The 9,901-nt window shown below is 33.5% G+C and overlaps 1 pseudogene; it reads left to right on the top strand.

Annotated features, from left to right (window-relative positions):
* On the top strand, positions 5,172 to 9,147 carry LOC110263820 (annotated as a pseudogene).

The following is a 9,901-nucleotide window of genomic DNA, read 5'->3' as shown; positions in this document are numbered from 1 at the left end:
CATTTTACATCTTTCTCATAATATGATATCTGGTGTTATACCACATAAAATGTTTTAGTTCATGAGTTTGACCTTGTTCCATCTTTCTAACAATTAATTGGGTGGAAACATACCATTAGAGATAGGGATTCTTGATTCTCTTTGTGATATAAACCTATCTAATAACAAGTTAGAGGGATTGATCCCATCTCCCAAGCTAAACTGTATCAATTTTGGTTAAGTTGACTTGAGTAATAATCCGTTAAGTGGAAACATTTCCTAAAAAATTGGTTATGTTAAGAAATTTGATATGAGCCACAATCTTCTTAGTGGTAGTGTACCCTTTTTGTCCATTAAGGATGGTCCTTATATTCTTGGGACAAAATCTTTTTTTTTATCAAGTTTGGATCTTAGCTACAATAATCTCATAGGGAATTTACCTATAGAACTTGCAAGCATACCTTATATAAATTTGTCATTTAACTTTTTTGAGTGTCCACAAGGCTGCAAGGATTTTTATGCAAAATCAATGATTGGTAATACTCCAATGTCTGTCAACTCTTCCGTTCAAGATCAAAACACCAAAAAATTAGGGCACCTAGGTATAATTGCTCTTCCTATCAGATGTTTCTTCCTCCTTGTCATTTTTGTGGGTATATTTTGTTTTATTCAGCGCACCAAGAAGGTTTAAGTTTAACCAAGTTCAGAAAAGAAAAGAGACTTATTTTTCATATGGAACTATGATGGTAAAATTGCATTTGAAGACATCATCGAAGCAACACAAGATTTTGACATCAGATACTGCATAGCAATTGGTACTTATGACTATGTGTACAGAGCGTAACTTTCAAATGACAAAATTTTTACATTGAAGAAACTTCACTAAAGCGAGTCACAAAATCCATCTTTTGACAAGAGCTTTCGAAACGAGGTAAAGATGTTGTCACAAATCCGTCACAGAAACATTGTCAAGCTCCATCGATTTTGTTTCCACCATCGGTGCATGTGTTTTGTATACGAATACATGGAAAGAGGAAGCTTATTTTATGCCTTGAACATGGATGACGAAGAAGCTAAGGAGTTAAGTTGGAGCAAGAGGGTGGTTATCATTAGCGGAACAACTAATGGATTGTCTTACATGCATCATGATTGTTTCCTGCCAATAGTTCACAAAGATGTAACAAACAACAACATTTTGTTGAACTCAGAGTTGCATGTTGTTGTCTCAGACTTTGGAACTGCTAGACTTCTTGATCCTGATTCTTCAAATCAGACATTACAAGTTGGAACATATAGGTACCTTGCACAAGGTAAAGTTTTCTTAAAAAATCTTTGAATGCTTTTAGTAAATATATTTATCAATTCTTGAATATATGAAATTAATTTCATTGAGATTATTCTTTATTCCTTGTGCAGAGTTGGCTCATACAATGACTGTGACAGAAAAGTGTGACGTCTATAGTTTTGGAGTGGTGGCATTGGAAACTTTAATGGGGGGCACCCAAGAGAGCTAATCTCATCTTTGCTAGATGACACTTCTAACAAAAACATAATGGTAAAAGATCTCTTAGATCCACGCATCCGTTTATCATTAAGTCAAAAAGAAACTCAAGCTATAGCTCATGTAGTAACACTGGCATTAACATGCTTGCGTTCTAATTCAAAGTCAAGCCCATCAATGCAGCAAGTGGCGCACAAGCTTTCTGCTTCTAAACAGTCACTGTTGTTGCTTTTCGCTGAGATTACAATTCATCAATTGATAGCATAATCTTCGGGGAGATAGCAATAGTGAAATAACTACTGATTAGAAGATGAATAAGGTAAGAAATTGTTATTATTGAAGCAATATTTTTTTCTATTTAGAACTTTAATGCTTTGCTAAATACAATGAACACATAATCATTAATTCATTACTATATGCGTGAGGTTAAGGACATGGTTAAGGCTTACCATGTATTTCTTTTGATCTATCCATTTTTCTCACAAAGTTCTTTAATTTTCTTTTTAGTCCAATTTTTATTTAGCTTACATCCAATGTTAACATCTTGGTTATACTTTCCAACCTTTTTTGTTTTTTTTTTGATATATTTTTATGTCTTTTATAATTAGAATAATGAATATTACAAAATATTTTTAAGCCATTCATATTCATAACAAACATATAATTTGATGGTGTCACAGCTGACTATTACATGTGGCTAGCTTTGATCATGATGATAGGAATTCTTGATTCTCTTTGTGATGTAAACCTAACCAATAACAAGTTAGAGGGATTGATCCCATCTCCCATGCTAAACTGTATTCGTTTTGGTGAAGTTAACATTTGTTCAGTGGAAACATTCCCTCAAAAATTGGTTATGTTAAGAAATTTGATATGAGCCACAATGTTCTTAGTGGTAATGTACCATTTTTGTCCATTAAGGATGGTCATTATATTCTTGGGGCAAAATCTTTTTTTTTTTTATCAAGTTTGGATCTTAGCTACAATAATCTCACAGATAATTTACCTATAGAACTTGCAAGCATACCTCATATAAATTTGTCATTCAATTTTTTTGAGTGTCCACAAGGCTGCAAGAATTTTTATGCAAAATCAACGATTGGTAATACTCCATTGTCTGTCAACTCTTCCGTTAAAGATCAAAACACTAAAAAATCAGGGCACCTAGGTATAATTGCTCTTCCTATTAGTTGTTTCTTCCTCCATATCATTTTTGTGGGTATATTTTGTTTTATTCGGCGTACCAAGAAGGTTAAAGTTTAACCAAGTTCAAAAAAAGAATAGAGACTTGTTTTTCATATGGAACTACGATGGTAAAATTGCATTTGAAGACATCATTGAAGCAACACAGGATTTTGACATCAGATACTGCATAGCAACTGGTACTTATGACTATGTGTACAGAGTGCAACTTTCAAATGGCAAAATTTTTGCATTGAAGAAACTTCACTAAAGGGAGTCACAAAATGCATCTTTTGACAAAAGCTTTCGAAACGAGGTAAATATGTTGTCACAAATCTGTCGCATAAACATTGTCAAGCTCCATGGATTTTGTCTCCACCATCGGTGCATGTTTTTGGTATACGAATACATGGAAAGAGGAAGCTTATTATATGCCTTGAACATGGATGATGAAAAAGCTAAGGAGTTAAGTTGGAGCAAGAGGGTGGATATCATTAGCAGAACAGTTAATGGATTGTCTTAAATGCATCATGATTGTTTTCCGCAAATAGTTCACAAAGATGTAACAAGCAACAACATTTTGTTGAACTCAGAGGTGCATGTTGTTGTCTCAGACATTGGAACTGCTAGACTTCTTGATCCTGATTCTTCAAATCAGACATTACAAGTTGGAACATATGGGTACTTTGCACCAGGTAAAGTTTTCTTAAAAAATCTTTGAACGCTTTTAGTAAATAGATTTATCAATTCTTGGATATATGAAATTAATTTCATTGAGATTATTCTTTATTCGTTGGGCAGAGTTGGCTCATACAATGACTGTGACAGAAAAGTGTGACGTCTATAATTTTGCAGTGGTGGCATTGGAAACTTTAATGGGAGGCACCCAAGAGAGCTAATCTCATCTTTGCTAGATGACACTTCTAACAAAAACATAATGGTAAAAGATCTCTTAGATCCACGCATCCGTTTATCATTTAGGCAAAAAGAAACTCAAGCTATAGCTCATGTAGTAACACTGGCATTAACATGCTTGCGTTCTAATCCAAAGTCAAGCCCATCAATGCAGCAAGTGGCGCACGAGCTTTCTGCTTCTAAACAGTCACTGTCGTTGCTTTTCGCTGAGATTACAATTCATCAATTGATAGCATAATCTTCGGGGAGATAGCAATAGTGAAATAACTACTGATTAGAAGATGAATAAGGTAAGAAATTTCTATTATTGAAGCAATATTTTTTTCTATTTAGAACTTTAATGCTTTGCTAAATACAATGAACACATAATCATTAATTCATTACTATATGCGTGAGGTTAAGGACATGGTTAAGGCTTACCATGTATTTCTTTTGATCTATCCATTTTTCTCACAAAGTTCTTTAATTTTCTTTTTAGTCCAATTTTTATTTAGCTTACATCCAATGTTAACATCTTGGTTATACTTTCCAACCTTTTTTGTTTTTGTTTTTTTTTTATATATTTTTATGTCTTTTGTAATTAGAATAATCAATATTACAAAAGATTTTTAAGCCATTCATATTCATAACAAACATATAATTTGATGGTGTCACAGCTGACTATTACATGTGGCAAGATTTGATCATGATGATAGGAATTCTTGATTCTCTTTGTGATGTAAACCTAACCAATAACAAGTTAGAGGGATTGATCCCATCTCCCATGCTAAACTGTATCCGTTTTGGTGAAGTTAACATTTGTTAAGTGGAAACATTCTCTCAAAAATTGGTTATGTTAAGAAATTTGATATGAGCCACAATGTTCTTAGTGGTAATCTACCATTTTGGTCCATTAAGGATGGTCATTATATTCTTGGGGCAAAATCTTTTTTTTATCAAGTTTGGATCTTAGCTACAATAATCTCAAAGGGAATTTACCTATAGAACTTGCAAGCATACCTCATATAAATTTGTCATTCAATTTTTTTGAGTGTTCACAAGACTGCAAGAATTTTTATGCAAAATCAACGATTGGTAATACTCCATTGTCTGTCAACTCTTCCGTTAAAGATAAAACACTAAAAAATCAGGCACCTAGGTATAATTGCTCTTCCTATTAGTTGTTTCTTCCTCCATATCATTTTTGTGGGTATATTTTGTTTTATTCGGCGTACCAAGAAGGTTAAAGTTTAACCAAGTTCAGAAAAAGAATAGAGACTTGTTTTTCATATGGAACTACGATGGTAAAATTGCATTTGAAGACATCATTGAAGCAACACAGGATTTTGACATCAGATACTGCATAGCAACTGGTACTTATGACTGTGTGTACATTGTGCAACTTTCAAATGGCAAAATTTTTGCTTTGAAGAAACTTCACTAAAGGGAGTCACAAAATGCATCTTTTGACAAAAGCTTTCGAAACGAGGTAAATATGTTGTCACAAATCCGTCGCATAAACATTGTCAAGCCCCATCGATTTTGTCTCCACCATCGGTGCATGTTTTTGGTATACGAATACATGGAAAGAGGAAGCTTATTTTATGCCTTGAACATGGATAATGAAAAAGCTAAGGAGTTAAGTTGGAGCAAGAGGGTGGATATCATTAGCGGAACAGTTAATGGATTGTCTTACATGCATCATGATTGTTTTCCGCAAATAGTTCACAAAGATGTAACAAGCAACAACATTTTGTTGAACTCAGAGTTGCATGTTGTTGTCTCAGACTTTGGAACTGCTAGACTTCTTGATCCTGATTCTTCAAATCAGACATTACAAGTTGGAACATATGGGTACTTTGCACCAGGTAAAGTTTTCTTAAAAAATCTTTGAATGCTTTTAGTAAATAGATTTATCAATTCTTGGATATATGAAATTAATTTCATTGAGATTATTCTTTATTCGTTGGGCAGAGTTGGCTCATACAATGACTGTGACAGAAAAGTGTGACGTCTATAGTTTTGGAGTGGTGGCATTGGAAACTTTAATGGGAGGCACCCAAGAGAGCTAATCTCATCTTTTCTAGATGACACTTCTAACAAAAACATAATGGTAAAAGATCTCTTAGATCCACGCATCCGTTTATCATTAAGTCAAAAAGAAACTAAAGCTATAGCTCATGTAGTAACACTGGCATTAACATGCTTGCGTTCTAATCAAAAGTCAAGCCCATCAATGCAGCAAGTGGCGCACGAGCTTTCTGCTTCTAAACAGTCACTGTCGTTGCTTTCGCTGAGATTACAATTCATCAATTGATAGCATAATCTTCGGGGAGATAGCAATAGTGAAATAACTGCTTATTAGAAGATGAATACGGTAAGAAATTGTTATTATTGAAGCAATATTTTTTTCTATTTAGAACTTTAATGCTTTGCTAAATACAATGAACACATAATCATTAATTCATTACTATATGTGTGAGGTTAAGGACATGGTTAAGGCTTACCATGTATTTCTTTTGATCTATCCATTTTTCTCACAAAGTTCTTTAATTTTCTTTTTAGTCCAATTTTTATTTAGCTTACATCCAATGTTAACATCTTGGTTATACTTTCCAACCTTTTTTGTTTTTGTTTTTTTTTTTAATTTTTGATATATTTTTATGTCTTTTATAATTAGAATAATCAATATTACAAAATATTTTTAAGCCATTCATATTCATAACAAACATATAATTTGATGGTGTCACAGCTGACTATTACATGTGGCTAGCTTTGATCATGATGATAGGAATTCTTGATTCTCTTTGTGATGTAAACCTAACCAATAACAAGTTAGAGGGATTGATCCCATCTCCCATGCTAAACTGTATCCATTTTGGTGAAGTTAACATTTGTTCAGTGGAAACATTCCCTCAAAAATTGGTTATGTTAAGAAATTTGATATGAGCCACAATGTTCTTAGTGGTAATGTACCCTTTTTGTCCATTAAGGATGGTCATCATATTCTTGGGGCAAAATCTTTTTTTATCAAGTTTGGATCTTAGCTACAATAATCTCACAGGGAATTTACCTATAGAACTTGCAAGCATACCTCATATAAATTTGTCATTCAATTTTTTTGAGTGTCCACAAGGCTGCAAGAATTTTTATGCAAAATCAATGATTGGTAATACTCCATTGTCTGTCAACTCTTCTATTAAAGATCAAAACACAGAAAAATCAGGGCACCTAGGTATAATTGCTCTTTCTATTAGTTGTTTCTTCCTCCATGTCTTTTTTGTGGGTATATTTTGTTTTATTTGCTGCACCAAGAAGGTTAAAGTTTAACCAAGTTCAGAAAAGAATAGAGACTTGTTTTTCATATGGAACTTTGATGGTAAAATTGAATTTGAAGACATCATCGAAGCAACACAGGATTTTGACATCAGATACTGCATAGCAACTGGTACTTATGACTATGTGTACAAAGTGCAACTTTCAAAAGGAAAAATTTTTGCATTGAAGAAACTTCACTGAAGGGAGTCACAAAATCCATCTTTTAACAAGAGCTTCCGAAACATGGTAAAGATGTTCCAAATCCGTCACACAAACATTGTCAAGCTCCATGGATTTTGTCTCCACCATCGGTGCATGTTTTTGGTATACGAATACATGGAAAGAGGAAGCTTATTTTATGCCTTGAACATGAATGATGAAAAAGCTAAGGAGTTAAGTTGGAGCAAGAGGGTGGATATCATTAGCGGAACAACTAATGGACTGTCTCACAGGCATCATGATTGTTTCTCGCCAATAGTTCACAAAGATGTAACAAGCAACAACATTTTGTTGAACTCAGAGTTGCATGTTGTTGTCTCAGACTTTGGAAATGCTAGACTTCTTGATCCTGATTCTTCAAATCAGACATTACAAGTTGGAACATATGGGTACTTTGCACCAGGTAAACTTTTCTTTAAAAATCTTTGAATGCTTTTAGTAAATAGATTTATCGATTCTTGAATATATGAAATTTATTTCATTGAGATTATTCTTTATTCGTTGTGCAGAGTTGGCTTATACAATGACTGTGACAAAAAAGTGTGACGTCTATAGTTTTGGAGTGGTGGCATTGGAAACTTTAATGGGAGGTACCCAAGAGAGCTAATCTCATCTTTGCTAGATGACACTTCTAACGAAAACATAATGGTAAAAGATCTCTTGGATCCACGCATCCGTTTATCATTAACTCAAAAATAAACTCATGCTATAGCTCATGTAGAAACACTAGCATTAACATTCTTGCGTTCTAATCCAAAGTCAAGACCATCAATGTAGCAAGTGGCGCACGAGCTTTCTACTTCTAAACAGTCACTGTCGTTGCTTTTCGCTGAGATTACAATTCATCAATTGATAGCATAATCTTCGGGGAGATAGCAATAGTGAAATAACTGCTGATTAGAAGATGAATAAGGTAAGAAATTGTTATTATTGAAGCAATATTTTTTTCTATTTAAAACTTTAATGGTTTGCTAAATACAATGATCATATAATCATTAATTCATTACTATATGCGTGAGGTTAAGTACATGGTTAAGGCTTACCATGTATTTCCTTTGATCTATCCATTTTTCGCACAAAGTTCTTTAATTTTCTTTTTAGTTCAATTTTTATTTAGCTTACATCCAATGTTAACATCTTGGTTATTCTTTCCATCCTTTTTTGTTTTTTTTTTTTTTAATTTTTGATATGTTTTTATGTCTTTTATAATTAGAATAATCAATATTATAAAATATTTTTAAGCTATTCATACTCATAACAAACATATAATTTGATGGTGTCACTGCTGTCTATTACATGTGGCTAGCTTTGATGATGATGATAGGAATTCTTGATTCTCTTTGTGATGTAACCCTAACCATTAACATGTTAGACGGGATTGATCCTATCTTCCATGCTAAACTGTATCCGTTTTCGTGAAGTTGACATCTGTAAAGTGGAAACATTTCCTCAAAAATTGGTTATGTTAAGAAATTTGATATGAGCCACAATCTTCTTAGTGGTAGTGTACCCTTTTTGTCCATTAAGGATGGTCCTTATATTCTTGGGACAAAATCTTTTTTTTATCAAGTTTGGATCTTAGCTACAATAATCTCACAGGGAATTTACCTATAGAACTTGCAAGCATACCTCATATAAACTTGTCATTCAATTTTTTTGAGTGTCCACAAGGCTGCAAGAATTTTTATGCAAAATCAATGATTGGAAATACTCCATTGTCTGTCAACTCTTCTATTAAAGATCAAAACACAGAAAAATCAGGGCACCTAGGTATAATTGCTCTTCCTATTAGTTGTTTCTTCCTCCATGTCATTTTTGTGGGTATATTTTGTTTTACTCGACGCACCAAGAAGGTTAAAGTTTAACCAAGTTCAGAAAAGAATAGAGACTTATTTTTCCTATGGAACTATGATGGAAAAATTGCATTTGAAGACATCATCGAAGCAACACAGGATTTTGACATCAGATACTGCATAGCAACTGGTACTTATGACTATGTGTACAGAGTGCAACTTTCAAAAGGAAAAATTTTTGCATTAAAGAAACTTCACTAAAGGGAGTCACAAAATCCATCTTTTAACAAGAGCTTCCGAAACAAGGTAAAGATGTTGTTCCAAATCCGTCACACAAACATTGTCAAGCTCCATGGATTTTGTCTCACCATCGGTGCATGTTATTGGTATACGAATACATGGAAAGAGGAAGCTTATTTTATGCCTTGAACATGGATGATGAAAAAGCTAAGGAGTTAAGTTGGAGCAAGAGGGTGGATATCATTAGCGGAACAGCTAATGGACTGTCTCACAGGCATCATGATTGTTTCTCGCCAATAGTTCACAAAGATGTAACAAGCAATAACATTTTGTTGAACTCAGAGTTGGATGTTGTTGTCTCAGACTTTGGAAATGCTAGACTTCTTGATCCTGATTCTTCAAATCAGACATTACAAGTTGGAACATATGAGTACTTTGCACCAGGTAAACTTTTCTTTAAAAATCTTTGAATGCTTTTAGTAAATAGATTTATCAATTCTTGAGTATATGAAATTTATTTCATTGAGATTATTCTTTATTCGTTGTGCAGAGTTAGCTCATACAATGACTGTGACAAAAAAGTGTGACGTCTATAGTTTTGGAGTGGTGGCATTGGAAACTTTAATGGGAGGCACCCAAGAGAGCTAATCTCATCTTTGCTAGATGACACTTCTAACGAAAACATAATGGTAAAATATCTCTTGGATCCACGCATCCGTTTATCATTAACTCAAAAATAAACTCATGCTATAGCTCATGTAGTAACACTGGCATT

This window comes from Arachis ipaensis, chromosome B06 (genome assembly GCF_000816755.2).
Source record: "Arachis ipaensis cultivar K30076 chromosome B06, Araip1.1, whole genome shotgun sequence".
Taxonomy (NCBI): Eukaryota; Viridiplantae; Streptophyta; class Magnoliopsida; order Fabales; family Fabaceae; genus Arachis; species Arachis ipaensis.
This window is presented reverse-complemented; position numbering and strand designations above follow the sequence as displayed.